A 27,760-nucleotide genomic window follows, 5' to 3' on the forward strand; every position below is an offset into this window, starting at 1 on the left:
AATGTTAGATTAATAAATGTCCTTGGAATATAATATGCATTCTATATCTCTAAGTACGTGACTTAGAAATGAGATTATAAGAATAGTATTAATATTCCTAAACATCCCTAGTCAAGTATTATTATAATTATTGGACGATGATAATACATTAAGACTAGTGTGTTTTTGTTGGCTGATGATCACATCTCATTGATCATAGGTATAGCGATACTAAAGTCAAGAACACAAGCACATGTATAAAATATATATATGGTGCTGGATAGACCCAATGTGAGATTCTTCATGTTTGTTATGTCATAAGTAATTTCATAGTGCTAATGATGTAATGGTCCTTACACTTGAAATCATTATATTTCTATATGAGAATTAATATGCTTTGATTACATTGAAAGTTACCTTTGACCGGGTAAAGATAAAAGTGTATTTCAGGTATATTATGAATCGTATGAGAAATATGAATGATATAGAAAGGATTTAACCCTCTTATTTTAGGAGTGATATTATTGGCCTGTTGTGTGAGATAGACTATGAAATGTGTGGCCGCGCTCAAATATTGAATTGATATGATAGTCTACTCATTGATCAAGGAAACTTGGATTAAACTATGAAGAGGATGACACATAACATGCCTCGAGTTTAATCTATAATATGAGGTTAAAGGGATTATATTACATTGAGCATTATTCACGAAAGGTTCAATCGATCATCGATTTAATTATTATTACTTGGATGGCAATGATGTATTACTAGATGCCGCTCATTGTTTACGATTTTAAATATGATTTAAAATTTGTTACCAACATAATAATAACCTATAGGGTCACACAAAGAATGATTGGAGGATTATTTACATTAAATTCGGATTTAAATTAAATGTTAGAAATTTGATTTATTTATTATTAATTAAGTGAGACTTAATTAAATAATAAAAGAATTCGAATTTATATTTATTAATTCGAAATACAATTAGTTGTTGGATAAGTGAGACTTATTTTAACTCTAAATAGGATTTTGAATTTAAATATTGTTAGGCCCAGAAATCTAATTCGATTAGGATTAGGCCCATCTCCCTCCCTATATAAACATCTTATTCTGCCTCTCTTAGGGTTGGACTTTTGGAGAAAACCCTAGGAGCCGCAGTTACAAGATGGAGGCAGAGAAGAGAGAGAAGTTTCAGGTCTCGGGTGCTAGTACACACTCATCCTTAGGCAATCATTCGTGTGGATACCGATAGAGCGGAGATCGCGAGAGCGGGATGCGTGGTGATTGAACAAGTTTTGTATCTCCATTGTTCTTCCATTGATGAACTGTTAAAGCTTCTTAAGGTAAACAATCTAATGTACGAATAAAATATCTATTTTTCGCATGGATCCTGCGGTGGGTTTCGAAAATTTTGAAATTTTCACATTTTTAATTATCGTTTCCGCTGTGTTTTATGCCACGAAACCCAACAAACACATCTCATAAAATTCTTTAGCACTGTCGTTAGGAGCTTCTTCAACATTTTAGAACCGGAAAAATAATGTAACATAGAGTTGATATCAACTTGATCATGTACCCTTCGACATTATATTCTCGAGTTTCATATGATTTTCGTTTATCTCACTACGCCATAAGTGCTCATATGCAACGCTTATTCCTAGTGTTGCATGGAAAGTATTGCACTAGACCCTTGGTTTTCTATCTTCTGCAACAGAACTCAAATGGCGTTGCATTATAGGAGTTTGTAGTGTTGCATTATAGCAGTAGACATTGCTGGACCCACTTTTCTAGACGTGGCAGTGGCCCCCTAGAGCTTGACGTGGAAGTGGGTCCCATTGCTGGACCCATTTTTCTGACGTGGCAGTGGGTCCCACATGCTGACGTGGTAGTGGGGCCCACTGCTGGACCCATTTTGGTGACGTGGCAGTGGGTCCCACGTGCTGACATGGCAGTGTGGCCCACTGCTGGACCCATTTTGGTGACGTGGCAGTGGGTCCCACGTGCTGACATGGCAGTGGGTCCCACGTGCTGACGTGGCAGTGGTCCCCACTGCTGGACCCATTATGGTGACGTGGCAGTGGGTTCCACGTGCTGACGTGGCAGTGGTCCCCACTACTGGACCCATTTTGGTGACATGGCAGTGGGTCCCACTTGCTGACGTGGCAGTGGGTCCCACATCTGGACCCATTCAGGTGACGTGGCAGTGGGCCCTAGAGGCTGACGTGGTAGTGGGGCCCACCTCTGGACCCATTTTGCTTACGTGGCAGTAGGTCCTACTGACCCATTTTGATATAAAAATCTTTGAAAATTTTTGAAGGCCAAGGGAATTGAACCCCTGACCTCTCATGTATCAAAACATGATACACAACACTCCACCAACCTTTCATTTATGTTGTGTGTTGCAGAACTAAAATATAATAGTCAAATGTGGTCAAAGTAGGTAGTCCAATTAACCTACGTTGTCCCGAACACGAATTCTATTTTTATTAAATTTGTTTTCGACGATCCAACCGTATTGATGTTAATATCTATCAAATTTAGTAGTATGAAATTTTTTTCAAAAATTTCCATATTTAGAAGGTGTGAGTTTATAATAGTCAAAGCGATCCAAGAAGGTAGTCTAATTAAGCAGTGTTGTCCTGAATACGATTTTTTTTTAAATTCATTTTCGACGATTCAACCGTACGGATGTTAATATCTATCAAATTTACTAAAATGAAATTTTTTTCAAAAATTTCCATATTTAGAAGGTGTGAGTTTATAATAGTCAAAGCGGTCCAAGAAGGTAGTCCAATTAATCAGTGTTGTCCTGAATACGAATTCAATTTTTTTAGATTAATAGTATAAGATGTGAATTATTGTATTAATTAAAAGTAATTATTTCTCACATATATCATTTAATTTAAATTAAAAATCTAAAATAAAATATATAAATTATAAATATATAAAATAAAATAAAACATATATTCCACATCAGCTGTTGAAATGTTAAGCGGGTAAAACTCCCCCCAAATAATTTCAGACAAACAAACACTCATATTTCAAACACACTCAGAAACTCCATTTCCCGACCTCGCCACTCTCACCTCCATTTCCCGACCTTGCCGCTATCACAGTCCCGACCTCGCCGCTCTCACAGTCCCGATCTCGCCTCTCTCAACTTCCTCACCTCACAATCTCGACCTCCATTCTCACCTCACTGCAGTCTCGACCTCAATATCAAATTGAGGTTTCGGTGTTCACGATTTGGGGATTTTGCTCAATTCTCAGTTCTTCATCCTAGTTCTCCATCACGGTGCTAAATTTGGGGATTTCGTGTTCTCAGCTCTCGATTTGTGGATTTGGGCATCTATAATTAGGGTTTCGGTGTTCTTGATTTAGGGATTTCAAATTCTCGGTTGTGGTTTTAGTTGTGGGTTCAAGTTCTCCATTCTTCAGTTAGCTCTGGTAATTCCTCTTTTTTATTTAAGATATAGATTTTGCATAAAGGGCTTTTTGTGATTAAGATTTTGTTTTTTTAGTTGCTATCTGCTTGTAATTTGTATTTTTAATTGAGATTAGCTAGGTTGGGTGTTGCATGCTTGTAATTCATGCTGAGTTGTTTTGCTTTTTTAGTCTGAGAGAGAGAGAGTGACAGAGAGAGAGGAGGGAGGGAGAGAGTGACAGGGAGGGGGGAGAGAGAGAGAAGGGAGGGACAGAGTGACAGAGAGGGGGGACAGAGAGAGAGAGAGAGAGAGAGAGAGAGAGAGAAGGGAGGGAGAGAGGGACAGAGAGGGGGACACAGAGAGAGAGAGAGTAGGGAGGGAGGGAGAGAGAGAGAGAGAAGGGAGGGAGAGAGTGACAGAGAGGGGGGACAGAGAGAGAGAGAGTAGGGGGGGAGAGAGAAGGGAGGGAGAGAGTGACAGAGAGAGAGAGAGAGAGAGAGTAGGGAGTGATATTTGAGGATTAAAATTGCTAATAGTATAAGTATTAATATATGAAACAGGATTCATGTCAGAGAGGTATATGTAATATTATATTGTAATCTGTATATAAAGAAATATGTATGAACTTATCACTATAGCGAAGAAAGAAATATGTATGCATATCTCAATGTCACTGGCCTACCCTTTTATTTCTATTGCAAAGTTTATAAAATCAATGTAATGATTTCCTGGACTCTCCTTATCTTTAAATGGGACCAACTTTCACTGTTCCTGCAATTTTCCTTTGTTCTGTAATTTGTAGATTGAAATATAAACATTAACTTTCTATCTTTCATATTAGTATGTATTACTCCTACATTGATGTACTCATATAAAAAAATAATTATTATAAAGTTATAGGAAAAAGCCCAAGTACTATACCAGCCTTGAAACTGACGCGGAGAGGTTGGAAAAAAGGCCCCAAGAAATTTCACTAGAGGACTTTAAACTGCTCCTGGCATACTGGGGAGATGATGAAGTTAAGGTATTATATCTAATATGTTGGATGCTAATTTAATTACATTTAATTAGCATGCTATTTAAAAAATTATGTAATCTGCATAATCTATGTTCTGCCTGATTTACAAGGGTAACTACAAGATTAATGTAAATTTTATTATTTTTCTCTTTTATTTTCTAGAAACTGGCAAGGAACAATACTGCCCGTAATTTAACTAAGACACACACTATGGGTCCAAAAACACTAGCACAAGTTTGGGAGGAGATGGTATATATCCTTATCTTATAATATACTGTGAAAGTGAATTTCGGATAACAGTACATGTCCATTAATTGACCATTTTCAGATGCAATTGATGCCCATTAACTTCTACTGAATTCAAATTGAGCTAAATTGTTTTCCTTTTCTTCAATAATTACAGAAAAAGAAAAGCCCCGACCTTGCCTCGCCAACAGATGCGGAAGTGTTTCTGGAACCCCATAAGCGAAAACCCGAGCAAGAGTACAAGTCAAATACTGAAAAAGTGGAAAAAAGAATTGTAAGGACATTTCAAGTAGTATTAAATCTATATCTTCATAATTCATTTTATAATCTGGTGTATCAATTTCTTGTAGACTGCGATCAAGAAACTAGTTACTTCTGGACAAGAAGTTGAAGCAAATTTAATGGTTAGTGGCGACAAGGAACATTCACGTGATTGGCTAGTAGGAAGAGCCGGCACAAAGGAAACTGGTCAATGCATGCTCTGGTTCGGCAGCAATTCCTACGGAACAATATGTGCAGGAGTTGACCACAAAGATCAAGCATGACTTAGAAATTGAACTGGAAGCCAAATTTAACCGCAAAGTGCAGGAAAATTTAAATTGGGTACTGAAAAAACTAGGGGATGCAAATCCTGATCTAAAATTAAATATCGGGGACTTTTGTGCTACGGTGTCCAGTGATCAAGATGACAACGGCACTCCTGTGACTCAAGGAGAGGCCACATCATAGTCCTATTATTCTGCTATTATCTAGAACTATTAAGAGTTGGGTATTTTGAACTTAATCTATGTAGTATGGCAGATTTGTTACTGTCTTAAGCCATTGAAAGATTCAGTACTTAGCTATTTTGTTGGTTGTTGGGATTGGTAGTTAGTTGGATTTTGTGTCTGTTGGTTTGGTAGAAGATTATAACAGGGTTGCTTTGTTGGTTGATGGCTTGTTTAATTAAGAAGGGATTTATGAATGTCCAAAACTGCTATTGCAAAATTTTTATAAAAAGTGTTGCATTTTACTTTTTCCAGTGTTGCAATTTTGAATTTATTTAGTGTTTCATATATCATTTATCAGTGTTGCCAATATAAACAACATAGTGTTGAATATTATAATATTTAGTGTTGCAAAAGCTATGTGGGACCCACTAAATATTCAGATCATGTGGGACCCAACCATGACGTGGCAAGTGACTCATCAATGACATGGCAAGTGACTCATCAATGACATGGCAGATGGACCCAGCTTACGTGCCAGGTGACGTGTCAGGAGGGACCCAGCTGACGTGGCAGATGAAGTGGGACCCACCTTTGTTGTGTGTCCATCTTTAGGGGCAACACCAATAAGTGTTGCCTTTATGAAACTGTGGTGTTGCATTATAGGTATAATGCAATACATATTCGTGTTGCATTAGATAGCCATAAGCGTTGCCTTATAGGTCAAAGGCAAGGCTCGCATATGCAACGCTCAAGAAGTGTTGCATATCTCGATTTCGTGCCTAAGGCAACACCATGTGGGGTATAAGGCAACAATGTTGAGCGTTGCATATGAGCACTTATGGCGTAGTGTCTCTTTTACACAAAACCTCACCTTGTGAAGTTCATATATGTTATATTTTTCTATTATTCCCTCTGATATCAAATGAAATCGAACATCATCCATCCCTAACCAGTTTAAAATATTTTTGCAAAGTTTAATTTCAGAGGCATTTCAGTATATCTGTTAGGTCACAGAAACCACTATAGAAGGGGGTTGAATATAGTGGGATCCAATCAATTCGAGAAAGAACACAATATGTATATCAAATCAAATCAGCTTTTATTGACTCTTATAAATCCTATTCACAGTAGCTTACAAATACACTCTTAGTGATTTGTAATCTATCTGTAAGAGCTCCTAAGTATTGTACTGATCTTCATTCAAAAATATATCAATTAGACATTATCTTTTGTTGTCATGAGCTGTCGGATCTTCTTGATGTATATCTTAATTCCTTGCTTAAGCTAGAATGTTTCCTAGAAATCAGTCACCTTTATACTCTGACAAATATCCAGACATTGTAAATTCTGATATTGTCTGTCACCAGCAAACTCTGACTTCCAGACTAAACTCTGTCATGTAATCTAAAACTAATTAAGTCAGTTAGATATGATATCATCAAATATGTAACAATATCTCCCTCCATTTTCATGCGTGCAAATTTTTAAAAATCATCTACACCTTCTCCATATATTCTGATTAATAGTAAATTTATCTTTTTGTTATACATATCCAATTTCGATCAATTTATTTGCCAATTAGATGCGTGTGTGTGAAAATCACATATATTACAAATTATCTAAAAAATTAAAATAAATAACATTCATACAAATTTCAATATAATCATGAATTAAGAATAACAACTTTTTATTATGTCTCCTCGTCCTCGATTTTAGATGATGGATTTTGATTTTTTTCTGATAGTGCTATATTAAAATTAATTTCAGACATCAAGATAAAGCTAACTGAAAATAATTTATAACTGAATAAAAAACATTTAAATTTTAAATAACAATGCTCAATAGTGTAATAAGTAGCCTCCGGTCACTGGTATATGCATGATTCGACATCAGTCTTTAGTTGTTTACACTTTGATACACTTTGATAAGCTGGGTAAGAATCACAAAGTTAGACTATAAATTAGCTACCAATTTTGCTGATGAACCATACTCTCTAGGCTCCGTATCATTTATAACCAGTATGTTCGACCACTTTTCAAAACTAACCAGTTTTTTTTCGAGCTTTCAAAACTAACCAGTCTAATTCATTGAGAAAGCGCGACCCAAACCAAAAACCACTCCAGTAAGGGTCGCGCTGTGAAAGGGCGACCCATGCTGAATTTATTGTCATATGGGGCGCCCTTTCAAAGGGCGACCCATATGGGTTATTTTAAAAAAAAATTCAAAAATCGGAAAATATTATTTCAAAGGGCGACCCATATTATTTATATTATAATATTTTATAATATTATTTATATAATGATATAATATAAAAATATTTTATATTATATAGTGATACATTATTTGTGATATTATATTTTATATTATTATATTATGTAATGATATAATATAATATTATAGATTGTCATATTTAAATATTTAAGCTCATATAGATTGTACTTAAAAGGTAATTCGCATTACATAAACTTAAACGAAACAGAAGCATTACATAAACTGAAGGGAAATTACATATGATTAAAATGAGAACATGACATAAGTTCTCAATATTGAGTGAGGTCCACAATATAGTCGGAACCATATCCTTCATCATCATCTTCATCGTCCTCAGCGTGAGCATCATCGTCTCCACCATCATCAGCAACACCGCCTTCCACTTCATCTTCAACATCATCATCGACCCACGGGGTAGGCATTTGCACTCGACGGCACTGATAAGTTACATTGTCCACATCTCCCCACTCAGCCTAAAATCTAGCTTCCTGACTTCCCTCGAGTTTAGCCTGCAGTGCGGCGCACTCTTCATCGATTTTAGCCGCATAATACCTCCTGCGAGAATCACCAAATGGGATATCCATCTCACCCATCTCACGATGGCGTTGAAAATAGAGTTTGTGAACTTCAGGGAATTTTCTGTTATGGATATCATCTTCCGCCTCCGTCATCAACCAATCTTTGCCCCTTCTAATCCTCCTATAAACATACCTGCAAATATAACGGAAGAGTTTGTTCCACTTCTTCACGTTCTTTTGATGTTCAACCTCGAGACGTCTCTCTTCTCTCGTCTCCTCTATCATTTTCTTGATGTCAAAGTCAGTGCGCATCCGTCCCAATGGTGGCCGAGTTTTCTTTTGTTGCACGACCGGTGGTGCCTTGCTTTTAGGAGCTGGTTTAGGTTGTTGGTTGCTTCGGTTGTTGCGCATCCCTCCCAACACAAGCTCTGGCTGTCTCCTATCTTGTTGCTGTTTGAGGCGTTTTTCGCAGCCGGGGGTCATTGGTGCTTTCCCCTTATCCATTGGTGCCTTGCCCTTATCCATTTTCAGCTTAAGTGATGAGTGAATTTTGTGTTTGTTTAGTTGCTTGTATGTGTATCAACCATAATGAAGACCTATTTATAGGCGAATGGATTATTGTTTAGCTGAATATATTTAAAGGACTTGTCAATTTTTGAATTGACAAGTCCTTTAAATGAGCTGAATCTTTTCTTTCAACGCATGCTATGGTTTGGCAGTATGAAAACGTGGGTCTAATCTATAAAGTGAGAAACTTTGTATAGTCTAATCTTTACAGTGAGGCACTTTACTTTTGCAGAACCTTTACTTTATGACCTACTGTACACCATGTGACCCTCTGCATTATCAGATACTACTTTTGCAGAACCTTTACTTTATGACCTACTGTACACCATGTGACCCTCTGCATTATGAGATACTACTGTTGATCATGTGAATATCAGCATTATGAGATACAACTGTTGATCATGTGAATATCAGCATTATGAGATACAACTGTTGATCATGTGAATATGAGCATTATTTCGTTGCAATGTTATGCTGTGCCTATAAATAGGTTCACATACAATATTGTCAATGCACTCACAACCATAGAACTCGCACAAGAAATAGTTCAACATAAATCATGAGTTACACACCAGGTGATCTGTTTGTTGCCATGGGTAGGAAATGGTGGTGTGAGGATGAGTTTAGGTACTCTTTAAATCCTAATTTACGCTACTCCCCTGAGTCGATTACCACCATGTTGGATGAGTGGAGGTGGCGTGTGCGTTCGCTTGAAGTGTGCAGGGAACGTTGTGCACTAGCTGGGATTCCAATTCCTAAACAAAAGGCTCGTACTATGCCTCGAGAGACGCCGCAGGAGATGGAGGCCGCCCTATTCAGAGCGAGAGAAGAGGAGAATCGCATGCATCTGCGTCTGCAGCGTCAGAGCCTATACGATGATGCTAGGATGTTCCGGGAAGCAGGGGACTGGTTTAAGGAACAACAATACCTTGCACTGGTCACCAGTCTGAATTATTATTATGATAGTGTAATGTCGTCCGAGGACGAATAAGTGGTCGTAGTACCATCGTGTTTGTTATCTACCTTTCAGTCGAAGTTGGTTTTCTCGTTCTTTAAATTTTGTGTTGTTAAATTTGTCGCAATTTGGTTTCAAGCACTTGTAATGACATATTTTCAAGTTAATGTCACGGATTTAATTGTTGTACATTTATCTATCGTGCTTTAGTGCCTGATGTAGTCATTTTAGCAGTATAGGTGATAAGTGGTATTTATACACACTTATAGGCCTTCATTTCCACTTAAATTGGTTGGTTGTACTTAAGTGTTTAGTGTCTTTTGATGTGTTTTTAGTGTTTTTCTGTGCAGGTCACGAGTTGAGGTGATGAAGTGATTTTCTCTCATTTTAGGTTGTTTTTGGTGCATTAATTGCAAGAATAGAGAATTGTGGATTCATCACGACTTGGGATTTTGTGGGTACATCTTCTACAAACCCTCACGAGAACACACTCGTCCACTAGAGCTGTCTAGGGGTTTAAAGGGCTTGTTGCATGTGCTAAATGCAACCGTGATCACCTACGGAAGTGGTACTAGAGCGAGGAAGGGCATGCACGCGAGAACGAGCTGAAAACGAAGAAACGGACTGCCAGTGGCAGACACTAGCGCGCCCGCGCTAGTGTCTAGCGCGCCCGCGCTAGTCCAAAGTCAGGAAGCGCGCCTGCGCCTGATTAGCGCGACCGCGCCCAGCCGAATTGTTCCGGGCCGATTTTTGAAGCTTTTCTGAGGGAATTGAGCAGCGGTCGAGGCCCGGTTGACTTGGTCAATGTATTTTATTTTCTCATATGTAAAACCCTAGCCTCCAAGTAGTTAAAAGAAGAGAAGAATATCATAGTTTAGTTTTTTGTAATCAAGCACATTATCAGTTTTGTAGTGGATCGTTCTTCGCGAGGAAGTGACAGTTTCGAGCGAGATCGTGAACATCAATTCTGTAACGTTGTGTTCTTTATTATTAATTCAAGCACTTTTATTCCGCTTAATTCTCGTATTTTATTTATCATGTTTTCATTAAAACCCATGATGTCGATTAGTTCGATTATGAACTAACCGCCTTCATGGGATTCTAATGGATTTATCGATGTAGTCTAGTAACGAATATTAATTGATTGATTATGTGACGTACGTTGATTTCTTTGCATGAGCCGTGCTTATTCTTCTTAGGAGCGTAGCTAACTTCTAAGTTGTTTGTTAATTCTTTCTGAAGCGAGAGTGGATGATTGAATTTAGAACTATGCCATGTAAACATAGGATTATGTGAATGAAACATAATTTGTGGTAGACTTGAACTATTTTTATCACCCTGTGTAGTCATGATAGATGACCTGTTATTAAACCTCTCTGCTTACACTACCGCTATAGAGATATAGGGTCTGAGCTTTGTTGGTGTCCATGAGATCTCTGTCTTAATTGTGGATTTTGATTGGTATGATATGTGTGCAACGAGAGTTGGCATGTATTACTTTCGTGTTGTCTAATTAGGATCAACAGTCGCATGTTAATCAGTAATTTCAATTCTAGATGAATTCGATAATGAAGTTAGAATCCCATGTGTTTTCCTATTCTGATTTTGATTAGTAAATTTAGTTATTAGTATAAAAGAACACATCCTTGTTAATTGTCTTAGCAGTGAAAATTACTCATACATTGTTGCATAGGTGCGTATTCTTAATTCACCAGTCTCTGTGGGAACGAACAAATATATTACTTGTGATCACGTGCGCTTGCGTGTAGATTTTTGCGAACAAGTTTTTGGCGCCGCTGCCGGGGACTTGGTGTTAAGTAATTAGTTTATGTACTTGTCATCATTGTGCATTAAAATTCACTGACTAGGATTCTATTCTCTTCTCATTTTTCTTTTCTTTCTTTATTTCAGGTACTTGGGTCGCGTTTACGCTAACACGTTCTAAAGCTCGTAAGGAAGCAATTGATTCATCTTCTTCTTCTGATTCTGAAACAATGACAGAACCTGAAGCACAACCAGACAGTAAGGCATTGAAGGATTTCTCTATGCCAAAGATCGATGATATCCAGTCAAGCATTGTCAGGCCTGCAATCGCAGCCAATGCCTTTGAAATCAAACCAGGAACTATTCAAATGGTCCAGAACTCGGTACAGTTTGGGGGTTCTCCTACTGAAGACCCTAATATGCATATACGTAATTTTATAGAGATCTGTGACACTTTCAAATTTAATGGAGTTTCTGATGATGCTGTGAAGTTAAGGCTTTTCCCATTTTCACTGAGAGATAGGGCTAAGGGATGGTTGCATTCTTTACCATCTGGCTCTATTACTACATGGGAAGATCTAGCTCAGAAATTTCTCACTAAATTCTTCCCCATGGCAAAGACTGCTGCACTACGAAATGCTCTATCTCAATTCTCTCAACAATCAGGAGAAACATTCTGTGAAGCCTGGGAGCGATATAAGGAGATGCTAAGGAAGTGTCCCCATCATGGCATGCCGGATTGGATGCAAATAAACTGTTTCTATAATGGTCTTGGACCTCAATCCAGACCTATGCTTGATGCTGCTTCTGGAGGTGCGCTATGGGCTAAAAGTTATGAAGAAGCTTATGATCTTATTGAAATGATGGCTGCTAATGAATATCAGAACCCTACTCAAAGACTTACTCAAGGGAAGGTAGCCGGAGTTCTTGATCTTGACACGTCTACAGCTATTGCTGCTCAACTTAAGGCTCTCACGATGAAAGTCGATTCTCTGGCTAACCAAGGAATTCAACAGCCAATCTCAATTTGCGAATTATGTGCTGGTACTCACTCTACTGATCAGTGTGCCATTTCTAGTGAATCAGCACAATTTGTGAGCAACTTTCAGAGAGGTCAACAGCCTGCTCCAGCTACTTACCATCCTAACAACCGAAATCATCCGAATTTCAGCTGGAGTAATAATCAGGGTTATAATCAGCCTCAACAAGGATTTCAACAGGGACCTAAACAGTACAGTCAGGCTGGAACTTCACAACAGTATGCACCTAAACAGCCATATCACCCTCCGGGATTTCAGAATCATGGGCAATCAGCTAACGAAAGGTCTGACATGGAAGAACTAAGACTCATGTACAAGAGTCAGGCAGTAACTTTAAAAGCCTTGGAGACACAAGTCGGTCAGTTAGCTAATGCTTTATTAAGCAGACCACAGGGGAATCTCCCTAGTGATACAGAGGTACCAGGTAAGAGGGACCCTAAAGAGCAAGTCCAATCCATTACGCTGAGATCTGGAAAAACTACAACAGGGCCAACCTCAACATTAGTACAAGATCAGGATGATGAACCGCAAGAAATTCCAGCAGAACTTCCTTCGAATACAATTGGCATAAAACCTAATGTTGAAATGGATAGGGCTATCCCTGCAGCTGCTCCGGTGTCAAAGCCATTATATCCACCACCTCCGTTTCCTAGGAGGTTGAAAAAACAGCAGCTGGATAAGCAATTTGGTAAATTCCTTGAAGTTTTCAAAAAGCTTCACATCAACATTCCGTTTGCAGAAGCACTCGAGCAAATGCCTAGCTATGCCAAGTTCATGAAGGGTATTCTTTCAAAAAAGCTAAAGCTCGAGGAGTTAGAGACAGTAGCTTTAACGGAGGAATGTAGTGCTGTGCTTCAACAAAAATTACCACCTAAGCTGAAAGACCCGGGAAGCTTTACTATCCCTTGCACTATTGGGAAGTTCTCTTTTGATAAGTGTCTGTGCGACTTGGGAGCTAGCATCAATCTGATGCCTCTATCTATCTTCACACAACTTGGCCTGCCAGAGCTCAAGCCGACAAACATGTCTTTACAGCTGGCTGATCGTTCGATCACATATCCGAGGGGTATAATTGAAGATGTGCTGGTCAAGGTTGATAAATTAATATTTCCAGCCGACTTCGTGATTCTTGATTTTGAAGAAGACAAAAGAATTCCTATCATCTTGGGTAGACCCTTTTTAGCCACCGGGCAAACTTTGATCGATGTCCAAAAAGGGGAACTTACAATGAGAATACAAGATCAGACGGTCACGTTCAACGTATTCAATGCAATGAAATTACCAACTGATGAGGAATCTTGTTTCAGTATGGATGTACTTGATACTACGGCAGAAGCTAATAGCCAGCGGGTTTTACAGAATGATGTATTGGAAGCAATCCTTACAAATGATGAGGAATTGGACAGTGAAGAAGAATTGGAAGAACTCCATCATCTTAACTCATCACCTTGGCGAAGGAATTTTGAACCACCTGTCGAATCTCTTGGCTTGGAGGAACAAAAGGAAGATCATAAACCACTACAACCATCAGTGATCGAAGCACCTAAACTTGAACTTAAACCGCTACCGGATCACTTGAGGTATGCTTTTCTTGGTGAAGGTTCTACTCTTCCTGTTATTATTGCAGCTAACTTGTCAGGTGAGGAAGAGGAAAAACTTTTGAGGGTGCTAAGGGAATTCAAAACAGCAATTGGTTGGACTATAGCTGATATCAAGGGAATCAGTCCATCCTTTTGTCAACAGAAAATTCTCATTGAAGAAGGAAGCAAACCTTCAGTGGAACAACAGAGAAGGTTAAATCCTATCATGAAGGAGGTTGTAAAGAAAGAGATTCTTAAATGGCTCGATGCAGGTATCATATATCCAATTTCAGATAGCTCATGGGTGAGTCCAGTACAATGTGTGCCTAAGAAAGGAGGCATGACAGTAGTAGCCAACGAAAAAGGGGAACTCATCTCAACTAGAACTGTCACTGGTTGGAGGATTTGCATGGACTACAGAAAGCTGAATAAAGCTACAAGGAAGGATCACTTCCCTCTGCCTTTTATTGATCAGATGCTTGACAGGTTGGCTGGTCATGAATTCTATTGCCTGTTGGATGGGTATTCTGGCTATAATCAGATTGCTATTTCTCCGGAGGATCAAGAAAAGACAACCTTTACATGCCCTTATGGTACATTTGCATTCCGAAGAGTACCTTTTGGCTTATGCGGTGCACCAGCCACTTTTCAAAGGTGCATGATGGCAATATTCTCAGAGATGATCGGCATCAATGTGGAGGTATTCATGGACGATTTTTCTGTATTTGGAACATCTTATGACGAATGCCTCACGAATCTGCGAATGGTTCTTAAGCGCTGTGTGGAAACTAATCTGATTCTCAATTGGGAAAAATGCCATTTCATGGTGCAAGAAGGAATCATATTGGGACATAAAGTATCTGCCAAGGGACTGGAAGTTGATAAAGCGAAGGTGGAATCAATTAAAAATTTTCCTCCACCACTCTCGGTTAAGGGCATCCGAAGCTTCCTTGGTGATGCAGGTTTCTATCGGAGGTTCATCAAGGACTTCTCAAAAATTTCCAAACCTCTTTGCAATCTGTTAGAGAAAGACATTCCATTCAAATTTGATGAGGAGTGCTTGGAAGCATTTGAAATTTTGAAAAAGAAGTTGACATCAGCACCTATCATCACTACACCTGATTGGAGTAAACCATTCGAATTGATGTGTGATGCCAGTGATTATGCTGTAGGAGCTGTACTGGGCCAGCGGACAAGTACCGTGTTTCATGTTATCTACTACGCCAGCAAAACTTTAAATGATGCACAGTTGAACTACACTACTACAGAAAAAGAACTTCTAGCTATTGTCTTTAGCTTTGAGAAGTTCAGGTCTTATCTTCTTGGAACAAAAGTAGTGGTATACACTGATCATGCAGCCATTCGGTATCTCATCTCAAAGAAGGATTCTAAACCAAGAATAATTCGTTGGGTTCTATTACTCCAAGAATTTGATGTGGAAATTAAAGATCGGAAAGGCACGGAAAATCAGGTAGCGGATCATTTATCCCGACTAGAAGATCATAGCAAACAAACTACCGACAGTATTCTAATTAATGAATTCTTCCCAGATGAACAGTTGTTTGGGGCTGAGGCCGAAGAGCCATGGTTTGCTGACATTGTAAATTATCTGGTGAGTAAGGTCATTCCTCCAGAATTCTCTTATGCTCAACGCAAGAAATTCCTTCACGATGTGAAATGGTATATTTGGGATGAACCCTTTTTGTTTAAACAAGGAGTCGATCAAATTCTCAGACGGTGTATCCCTAATAATGAAGTTGAGGGAGTTTTGCGCGAGTGCCATTCCACTGGTTATGGAGGCCATTATAGCGGAGAGAAGACAGCAAAGAGGGTACTTCAAGCAGGTTTTTACTGGCCAACTCTGTTTAAAGATGCTCATCAGTTTGTGTTGGGTTGCGATCGATGTCAACGTACAGGTAATATTTCTAGGAGGAATGAAATGCCTCTTAAAATGCTTTTGGAAGTCGAAATATTTGATTTTTGGGGTATTGACTTTATGGGACCGTTCGTTTCGTCTTGCAACAACCAGTATATTCTATTAGCAGTTGATTACGTGTCTAAATGGGTGGAGGTGAAAGCCTTACCTACAAATGATGCTAAGGTGGTCTTGCAATTTCTACAAAAACAAATCTTTACCCGTTTCGGAGTCCCTAGAGTCATTATCAGTGATGAAGGCTCTCATTTCTGCAATCGGAATTTCACAACCTTGATGACGAGGTATAATATCAATCACCGGGTTGCTACTGGTTATCATCCTCAAACGAATGGTCAAGCTGAAGTGTCTAACAGAGAGATCAAACGCATATTAGAGAAGGTGGTTAACCCTTCTAGGAAAGACTGGTCCTTGCGATTAGACGAGGCTGCTTGGGCTTATCGAACAGCTTACAAAACACCATTGGGTACTTCTCCATTTCAGTTAGTGTTTGGGAAAGCTTGTCACTTACCAGTAGAATTGGAACATAAAGCTTATTGGGCACTAAAGAAGTTGAATTTCGACTTACAATTAGCTGGAGAGAAACGCATGATTCAACTCAATGAGTTGGAGGAGTTCCGCCTCCGTGCTTATGAAAATAACAAACTCTACAAAGAGAAGGTGAAAAGATTGCATGATCAGCGGTTGATACAAAAATCTTTTGTGGTAGGACAATTGGTTCTATTGTATAACTCTCGGTTGAAGCTGTTTCCCGGGAAACTCAAGTCACGCTGGTCGGGACCGTTTACAGTCAAGACGGTATTCCCCCACGGTGCGGTAGAAATCTATGCCAAATCACCGGATGAATCATTTAAGGTTAATGGTCAACGGTTGAAGCCTTACTTTGGCGGAAATGTGAATCGTGAGGTACAAACCACGATTTTTCAATCGGAATCGGATTAATTCTGGACTTCACGTCGAGCTAACGACGTTAAACAAGCGCTTCGTGGGAGGCAACCCGCGCACTGGAACCATGTTGTACCGTTGTAAACCTCAAAAACGCAAAAAACGAGAAAATTCGGCCCTGGGTGGCAGACACTAGCGCGCTCGCGCTAGTGTCCAGCGCGCCCGCGCTAAGTTGCTCAGCGCGCCCGCGCTGCACTTAGCGCGCCCGCGCTACTGTCTGCCCAGAAGCCCGATTTTCTCCCAAAAATATTTTCTTTTCAGTTTTTAAAAGCCCACAATCCTAATTTTGCATGCCTAGCCCGAAATATATCCTCAATAACCCTAACTCAGCTCTCAAAATCCTATATAAACACAAAACCCATCTCTAATTCCTATTCTAATTCTATAAACCCTACTTATATATATACACATCCATACACACAACCACCATCAAATCTCTCAAACCCACTACACACAAATCTCTTGCAACTTTCGATCTCTATCAATGGCACCCAAAAGAGCCCGAAGATCACAAGGACCAAGCACCCAAGCCCCTACATCTAGCGATTCTTCCTCGATGGGTGAGGTTGAATTCACCTCCGATGGTGCACGAACCGAGTTTCAACGGCTTATGAATAAGTCGATAGTCAAGGAGAGGGGATTCTTACCCACAGCTGAAGATGGGGATCTCTTAAGCATGATTCAAGAAAGGGGATGGGAGTCTTTTTGCGAGGCTCCGGAGGCGGTTCCCTTGGCCATTATTCGCGAGTTCTATGCTAATGCCAAGGAGAATCGCGATGGTTTCACGGTGGTGCGAGGAACCCGTGTGGAGTATAGTGCGGAGGCGATCCGTAGAGTGATTGGGGGGCGTGCCAAGCGCCGTAATGAAGAAGATTGGGTTGTAGAGAGGATTGGGCGTGCCAAACGCCGGTTTGATGAGGATCCGATTGATCTTGATAGGTTGGTGTATGATATGTGTGTGCCGGATACGAATTGGAAGATGACGGCACCTCCTTTGCCGGCTCATGTTTCTTTTCCGGCAGCCGCTTTGAACCGGTATGCGAAGGCGTGGAACGCCTTCATCTGTGCTAACATCATGCCATCTTCACATAGGCATGAGGTGACGGTGGATAGAGCTATTCTGCTCTTTGGGATTGTCTCGGACAAGTATATTGATCTGGGACATGTGATTCATCAGGGGATTCTGAGGTTCTTACAAGGAGGAACCACTGGTGCCATTCCGTACGGCACAATTGTTACGAAGCTCTGTCGATCAAGCGGTGTTCGTTGGCCAGCCAACGAGCAATTACAGTTGCCAACAGCACCTATTGATCATTCGGCGATCAGCCGGATGACGGAGTGGGAAGGAGGAGTTCCCCACCCTCGAGGCCTCGGGTACATATATGATGAGATGCCAGGGGGACGCTCAGGGTTCATTAGGAGGGAGCGGACTAGAGCTTCTAGAGCTGGTACTTCTCAGACGGAGAGGAGCTCCGAACCAATGGGAGATGTTCATTATCGCCGACTAGCGAGACGGATGGACACTATGCATGACATCCACCAGAGGTTTGCATTTGACTTGACACAAGCTCTTGGTAATGCTTTCCAGGCACAGGGGGTCACAGTTCAGTGGCCAGTATTCGGAGCAGGGATGCAGTATCCTCCACCTGATTCACCTCCAGCAGAGGAAGGGGAGGACTCGGACTCCGAGTAGGTATGTGGGTGCTCTAGCCTTTTTACCGCTTTCAATAAGGACATTGAAAATTTTAAGTTTGGGGGTGGTAATCTAAGGAAGAGCATATTATTGTAATTTTGTTTATTATTGCATGTGTTAGTTAGTTCATGTAGTTCACGTTTATTTTATTTTGCTTTGATTATTTCTCACGTTTTTTTATTTTTCTCACGTTTTTTCTATTTTTCTCATTTTTTTTATTTTACATGTTTAGTGGTAATTGTTGTAGTTAGTATCACGAGCATTTGCATGAATTATGAAGTTAAGCCAAGTTAATTGCCTATGATGAGTTATGTGTGTAGTTCTTGATTAGTAATTTCAATTGCAATGCTAGGTTAGTACTTGGAAATTGCTTGTGTTGGAAATTGTAATTCACATATGTTCTTGAGATAGGATTTAGACGAAATTCCATGAATTCTAGGATTGAATTGAGCACCCTTCAGCTTAGGTCTGTAAATCTTAAGTTTGGGGGAACTGAGGAGTAGATATACCTTTCTAAAAAAAAAAAAAAAGTAGTAAATAAATTCACAAAAAAAAATAAGTGGTAGAATTAACTAGGTTGAGCTCATTAGTACTCGAGTAATTAAGTCTGAGGGGACTTTGTGCCTAGCAACCTAAAGCCCTTCGTGGTTTGGGATTGTTGACCCAACGCTCGCTACATGGGTACTAGTGCATAAATCTTTAGGGATCTCAACCATTGCACGGTTAAATAAACCACTAGAATAAAGTGAATAATTGGTGTGTGAAGTCTTGTGGTGTTCGTAACGCATTTACACTGCGAAGCGCTCTGACCTTAGACCGAGCAATTAATCACCAATAAAAAGAAAAAAAAATAGTGAATAAAATAGAAGGGTGTGGACATTCTTTGGGACCTTGGCTTTTAGTTGGACTTGAGTGACGGGGTGTTAGTTTTAAACTTTTACGATTCTTGATTGGGATTCTGTGGTCACCAGTCTGAATTATTATTATGATAGTGTAATGTCGTCCGAGGACGAATAAGTGGTCGTAGTACCATCGTGTTTGTTATCTACCTTTCAGTCGAAGTTGGTTTTCTCGTTCTTTAAATTTTGTGTTGTTAAATTTGTCGCAATTTGGTTTCAAGCACTTGTAATGACATATTTTCAAGTTAATGTCACGGATTTAATTGTTGTACATTTATCTATCGTGCTTTAGTGCCTGATGTAGTCATTTTAGCAGTATAGGTGATAAGTGGTATTTATACACACTTATAGGCCTTCATTTCCACTTAAATTGGTTGGTTGTACTTAAGTGTTTAGTGTCTTTTGATGTGTTTTTAGTGTTTTTCTGTGCAGGTCACGAGTTGAGGTGATGAAGTGATTTTCTCTCATTTTAGGTTGTTTTTGGTGCATTAATTGCAAGAATAGAGAATTGTGGATTCATCACGACTTGGGATTTTGTGGGTACATCTTCTACAAACCCTCACGAGAACACACTCGTCCACTAGAGCTGTCTAGGGGTTTAAAGGGCTTGTTGCATGTGCTAAATGCAACCGTGATCACCTACGGAAGTGGTACTAGAGCGAGGAAGGGCATGCACGCGAGAACGAGCTGAAAACGAAGAAACGGACTGCCAGTGGCAGACACTAGCGCGCCCGCGCTAGTGTCTAGCGCGCCCGCGCTAGTCCAAAGTCAGGAAGCGCGCCTGCGCCTGATTAGCGCGACCGCGCCCAGCCGAATTGTTCCGGGCCGATTTTTGAAGCTTTTCTGAGGGAATTGAGCAGCGGTCGAGGCCCGGTTGACTTGGTCAATGTATTTTATTTTCTCATATGTAAAACCCTAGCCTCCAAGTAGTTAAAAGAAGAGAAGAATATCATAGTTTAGTTTTTTGTAATCAAGCACATTATCAGTTTTGTAGTGGATCGTTCTTCGCGAGGAAGTGACAGTTTCGAGCGAGATCGTGAACATCAATTCTGTAACGTTGTGTTCTTTATTATTAATTCAAGCACTTTTATTCCGCTTAATTCTCGTATTTTATTTATCATGTTTTCATTAAAACCCATGATGTCGATTAGTTCGATTATGAACTAACCGCCTTCATGGGATTCTAATGGATTTATCGATGTAGTCTAGTAACGAATATTAATTGATTGATTATGTGACGTACGTTGATTTCTTTGCATGAGCCGTGCTTATTCTTCTTAGGAGCGTAGCTAACTTCTAAGTTGTTTGTTAATTCTTTCTGAAGCGAGAGTGGATGATTGAATTTAGAACTATGCCATGTAAACATAGGATTATGTGAATGAAACATAATTTGTGGTAGACTTGAACTATTTTTATCACCCTGTGTAGTCATGATAGATGACCTGTTATTAAACCTCTCTGCTTACACTACCGCTATAGAGATATAGGGTCTGAGCTTTGTTGGTGTCCATGAGATCTCTGTCTTAATTGTGGATTTGATTGGTATGATATGTGTGCAACGAGAGTTGGCATGTATTACTTTCGTGTTGTCTGATTAGGATCAACAGTCGCATGTTAATCAGTAATTTCAATTCTAGATGAATTCGATAATGAAGTTAGAATCCCATGTGTTTTCCTATTCTGATTTTGATTAGTAAATTTAGTTATTAGTATAAAAGAACACATCCTTGTTAATTGTCTTAGCAGTGAAAATTACTCATACATTGTTGCATAGGTGCGTATTCTTAATTCACCAGTCTCTGTGGGAACGAACAAATATATTACTTGTGATCACGTGCGCTTGCGTGTAGATTTTTGCGAACAATAGGCCTGTATTGAATTTCCCTTGTCATTTCAAAAATGTAAATATGAGTTGTCTTCTCACCACTTTAAACAAAATAAAGACAACACTGCAAAAGAAGACTACAAAGAAACAACACTGCAGCAGAGAGTTGTTATTTCAAACTTTTAAAAATGTCAGGCTTATTACTGTACACATGTGAACCATATCTTCCATCAAAATACGCATGCATTTAAAGAAATCAAAGCATGCATTTAATGAATACAGTTGGATTTCAATTTTTACCTAACAATAATTTCTTGGCGACCTGTCTTATAAATAGGTCCTCCAGTCTGTCTTCTACACATACATTGAACCTAGTTTCCACATTTGAACTACGAAAAAACATCACTTCAATTGCACCAAGATGGAAAAGGGTAAAATGCCAATGTCCCCTGGCTACGAAAAACGCTTGGAATAGCAACAACATAGAAGACAACAACCAGAGCTATTGTTGGGAGGGATGCGCGGCAACCAAAAACAACCAACGACCTGCAGTAGCTCCTAAAAGCAAACCACCACAGACTGAAAGGATATCTTCGATATATAATTTATTTATATATTTGTTTCGGTATTTGTGACAAACATTAAAATTAAATTCACCTAGTAATCCTCCCAAATAGGACATTAATTTATTTGATTAATTAAAAGTGGAAAGTTATTTTTGGCAAGTAATTTTAATCTCTAAATATTCCTTCGTATCAAAATACATTCTTTTTAAAGGAAATTTTTCTGATTACGCAATAGTGGTGCAGAGGCGTTTCGTGAGATTACGATTACCTCTTTCTTGCTACTGCAACATTAAAATACATGAAGCTCGAAAAAGGACTATCAAGATTTGGTATTCTTTAGAGTACTCATGTTACATTATTTACAAAATTTATATTTAAATTAATTTATTCCATATTTAAACCTTTATTATCTCTCGGAATAAATTAGTTTAAATCTTTCAAAAATTATTAAATCCTTCATTCCACAAGATTTATTTTATTCAAGGAAGGATTTATTTTCTCCATATTAATATTTGTCTCTAAAATATTAATATCACTTTTATACCAATTCTGAAATATTTTCTCCCGGTCTCTCAAATTCATTATTTTTCGGAGAAAAATATTCGCAATACTTAGAAAGCTCTTTCAACGTATCAAATTCATGATTTATCATGAACAATATTTTTCTAAGTATTTTGGTATCAAAACCTTCGTCAAGTATCCTTTTGTATTTTTCAAAAGACGAAGTGTTTCGGTTTTTCATAAAACGGCTTTTATCTTAGAAAATCGGTTTAAATACCTTAAGATTATTCCCGTCCCTCAAAAGTATTTTATCTTAATGGGAATATATTTTAAGTATTTATTCAAGTTTTAAGTTTGGCCATAATCTCTCTCTGATAATTTCTAAAGAATTATCGTATTTTATTCGAAACCCGAAAACCTGATTTATCGTTTTAAATCCAAATAAAATACTTCCACTTGCCAAAATGACTTGAAACTTGAGATTAGCCAATTAAATATTATTCTTAGTGCATGGTTAAATTTTTGTGATTTTCCGAGAACTTTCATTTCGGAGCGTTTTCTGTCTGCCGACCCGATCACTGGCTGAACGTTTGACCAAGCTAGGGTTGACCAAAAATTACCAAAATTTCCAGAATGCCATTTTCTAATATTCTAAGATTTATCATATTTTTTCCGTAATTTATTTCGCACGATTCGAAATATCGCGTTTTTAATGTAACGGTTTTTATCGGTATCTCGTAAAGCGTGTCTGTCTTCTAGTGCATTAAATGCCCTGAATTTTTAGTCCAAGATGCTGGTCAAGAACACCTTTTTAGGTGTGGGGGACAAGGGGACAAAGTGGAGTAGTGGCCAAGGTTTGCTAAATTACCATTTGCATTTTTACTTCTACTTTTCTTACATTTACCCCACCCATTCTTGCCATAAATACACCCCTCCACCCATTCATATTTCCTAAGCTAATAGCCAAATATATGCTGAGATTTTGAAGAACAAACACTCTCCCAAAGTTTATTCAAGTGCTCACTTCTTCTACTTCATCTTTAAAACCTTCGATTCTACATATATTCCGATATATACAAGGTTTTAAACCCCGAAGCTTCGTTCCACCCAACCAAGCTCCGCTCATCTTAGCATTTTCATAAACCACTCTTTTCAACCTCCCGAAGGGCTGCCCAAATTCGTTCGTGTGCTTAAAGTCGTATCGAACCTCCGACGAATTTCTCCGGCGAACTTTCGTGGAATAATCGTGTAAGTGGTTTCTTTTAGCTTCAATTATCCGAGTCTTAATCGACCATTTTCAAAGGGCTTTTTAAACAAATTTCTCTTCATCTTAAGCTCTCTTGATTTCAAAATACTCGAGTTGGCCACTCGTTATTATCGGGAATATTGTGCACTAACTTTATTTGCTCACTAACTCATATTTGTGCTCCCATTCCCATCACTCCCATACCCTTCTTGTTTTAGTGAGAAACCCATTTTTCAGCCCTGTGCTCGGTGGGGATATCATTAAGATAAGATACGTGGTATTACGTGTTTATTTTTCGAACGTGTGTGACGTGAGTGATTTTACTTGTTTCGGTGGTAAACCCCGTTTGGGCCTTTTCGCTATCGCGGGGTGTTATCCGAACAAGCTAATTGGTTCGATTGCGTTCGTGAGAGTGTGTGCGATATATCTTGCTCGACTTCGACTCCGTCTTTTCAAAACTCACTCATCACTCGATCTTATTAATATCAACAACTTATATTTCTCCGCGCGATATAATTTGTTAAAATTGAACCAACGACTTAACCACCATACTTAAACGTTATAATCGACTAATTTCAACGTGGTTAAAATTGGACTAAAACTTGCGGAACCAAAACTTTTATAAAACAAGGATATATTTGCTTGTGGATATTGTGTTCTAACTTTTGCAGTGAGGTGAAGTGAAGTGAGGTGATCTTCGTTCTAAGACCCAAGTCTTTGACGTATTGACGGGGAGTTGATAGTCATCGCACCGTGAAGAAGAGGAAAGACCCAAGACCTAATACCTAAGATCCAAGACCGGCGAAAGGTTTAGAAGTACAAAGACCACTGGAGGTGCAACGACTTTGAGGAAGTAACAAGGATAGTTACGTTCCGAGACAAGTCTTGTTATTTACATTTATAGTGAGGAGGTAACGAAGAGTTACGCTCTAAGATATATATTTGTAAAGGCTTCTCCGCCTACTGTAAAGGAGTTCTTTATAGTAGAGAAAATCTCGAGTCCGGGGAGGAGCTCGGGGACTGGAGTAGGGGTGAGTGGACTCCAAGGGTTGAGTTAGCCACCGCGAACCAGGATAAAATCGCTCGTGTGATATTTTCCTTTTCTTTTCTTACACTTCCGCACGTAACTGCCAATACTCTCGATACAAGTTCTAAAGAAGGGGTGAAAACTTTTTAAAACGACATAAATATTTTTAATTGGTGATTAAGCTATTCAACCACCCCTTCTAGCTTAATTAAACCATCTATCGGGACCTAACAGTTGGTATCAGAGCAGTTACTTTTTTAAGTGCTACGGTTATAAAAGCACTCTGTAAAGTAGATCCGATATGGCCTTTATTAATGCTATCGGTTGTAGTGAAGGTCTCTCAAATTCTAGACCTCCTTTGTTTGATGGCACAAACTTTGCCACATGGAAAACTAGATTTCGCATTTATGCTAGAAGTCAAGGTGTCAAAGTTTGGATGGCCATAGAAGATGGTACAATACTTCCGACAAAAATTGTCGACGATATTATCATCGAAAAGAAAGTAAGTGAATACACTCACGATGAAGAAGATAGAATGAATATCGCCGCTAAAGCGGAAATGGTTCTCACAAGTGCACTTGCAGAAAAAGAGTATAAACGAGTAAACAATTGCAAGTCCGCACAAGAAATGTGGAACAAGTTAGTAGTTACCTATGAAGGAACTACCGACATAAAAGATTCTCGAATGGATACTTTGATCCAAGAATACGAGAACTTTAAACTCCTAGATGGAGAAAATATCATCGATATGGAAACAAGATTTACTCGTATAATCGATGAATTAACTCAACTCGGAAAGAACTATACTCAAAACGAAAAGAATCGTCGGGTTCTTAAATCTTTGCCTCCGAGTTGGAAAGTTAAAGTTACTACAATCAAAGAGATGCACAATCTCAATGATTACCACATCGATAACTTATTCGGGAACCTTCGTGCTTACGAAGAAGATAATGTTCCGGATAAGGTCATTCCTAAAGTGGAAGACAAAAAGAAAAATATGGCTTTGAAGTCCATCTTAATCGATGAAGATGAAAACGACGAAGAGTTGAATGAAGAACTCCAAAATCTCGATGAAAGCGAGATAGCTCTATTAACGAGACAACTCCGTCGTGTACTTCAAAGTAAAGCTCAACGGTATGGAAAAGGCTTCCTTAAATCGAATAATCAACAAAGAGTTTTTAACTCTAATGGAAGGCCAAATTACTCTCAAAACTATACTCCTAACAATAAGAGTAATTATCCTACCACGGGCTATAACAAGGGCAAAATCAATCAAAGTCCCAATGGTTATAATAATGCCAATAACAATGGTACTTACACTCCTCCTAAGCCAAAAGAACAAAATCCGGAGGAAACACCTAATGTGTGTTTTGAGTGTAAGCAACCCGGTCACTTTAAACGGGAATATCCTAAGCTCTCTAAGGGACGAATTCTCGTGGCCGAAAATGGTTGGGATTTAAGTGAAGATGAAGAAACTTCGGAAGCTACGGAAGAAGTGGTTAACTTGTGCTTAATGGCTCTCGAGGATGATTCTTCGTCATCGGACATCTCCACTTCAAATGATGAGGTAAGCTCTCGTACCAAACTTTTACATAATATGCATCTTTTTAATGACTCTTCGTTAAACTTGCTAGACATGAGTAAAAGTGATTTGATTGATTTGTTGGTTGAAATGAATGAAAGAAATAATAGTGTAAATCAACATACCCTCTCTCGGATTAGTGAATTAAATCTTAAACACGAGGAGGAAGTCTCATCTTTATGTGAACAAAACGATTTCTTGAAAAATGAAAACAACAAGTATAAGGATGTTGTTACAAAGCTAGAAATCGAAAATATATCCTTAGTATTGAACACCGAAGAATTAGAAAACGAGAAGTTACAATTAAATGAAAACACTCGTATGCTTCATGTTGACTTACTAAACTTAAAAATTCAAAATGAGTCATTGGCTCAAGGTAAGTCAAATTCGGTTGTTCAAAAGGATAATGATGAATTGGTTCATGCCTTAAGTGAAAAAGATGAAATATTCGAGTTGGAAACTCAAAGGCTTAAAGATGAACACTCCAAGATCTTAGCTCAAGTTATGGATCAAGAAAGGATTCTTAACGACAAAATTAATATTTTGAGCAAAGAAAAAGATGATCTTGAGAGAACAATTCAAAAGTTCACAAAAGGAAATGAGTTGTTAGATAAAATGGTACATTCTAAAATATCATATAACCATGAAGGTTTAGGATATGATAAAAATGCTCAACCTAAGAAGTTTGTACAAGGAAAGAAACAAACTACTTTTGTCCCCGCAACACCAAAGTATAAATGTTCTTATTGCAATAAAGATGGACATACGGTTGAATATTGCAAGATAAAGAATGGTGAGATTAAGGGGAAGTATATGTGGGTTCGTAAAGGAACTAAAACACATACAAAGGTTGATCGTTTTGTACCTAATAACTATGTGGATGGCACTCAAAGAAAACCAAAGTTTAGTTATGTTCAAAAACCCATTGTGTATCAAAATAGAAATTCAGGGTATAAGGCATATACTAATGGTCAATCGTCTAGAAGTCATTTTGTTCCTAGTCATCGTTTCTATCCTCAAAATACCATGTATTATTCAAATGATAGAAACAACATGTATCAAGGTGGCAATTATCAAAAACCAAGATACTATGATTATTCTAGGAACAATGCATCTAGAAACTCCTATGTGCCCACTCATGCTTATACCATGCCTAATTTCTATAATGCAAATGTTTATCATGATACTCTAACCCGAGGACCCTCAAGACAAAAGGGTACCTATAAACTCTATTGATTTGTTTTGTAGGTATGCCTTGTTACTAAACGAGACATGTGGTATCTTGATAGTGGTTGTTCGAGACATATGACCGGTAATAAGTCACTCTTGAAAAGCATTAGAAAGGTCACCGCTGGAAGTGTCACGTTTGGAGATAGTAGCAAGGGGAGTATCATTGGCATTGGCGACATCGGGAATGAACATTTCAAGATTGCTAATGTACAACTAGTTACGGGACTTAAGTATAAT

General features: G+C 38.7%; 1 non-coding gene across 1 annotated transcript; it reads right to left on the bottom strand.

The window, feature by feature from the left end:
• Window positions 1-12,082: 12,082 nt before the first annotated feature.
• LOC135150937 (small nucleolar RNA R71) lies at window positions 12,083-12,189 on the bottom strand. The gene has a single exon (XR_010289397.1). It is a non-coding gene; the product is annotated as a small nucleolar RNA R71 (small nucleolar RNA).
• Window positions 12,190-27,760: the final 15,571 nt, after the last annotated feature.

The sequence above is a fragment of the Daucus carota genome, chromosome 2, assembly GCF_001625215.2.
Source record: "Daucus carota subsp. sativus chromosome 2, DH1 v3.0, whole genome shotgun sequence".
Lineage (NCBI taxonomy): Eukaryota > Viridiplantae > Streptophyta > Magnoliopsida > Apiales > Apiaceae > Daucus > Daucus carota.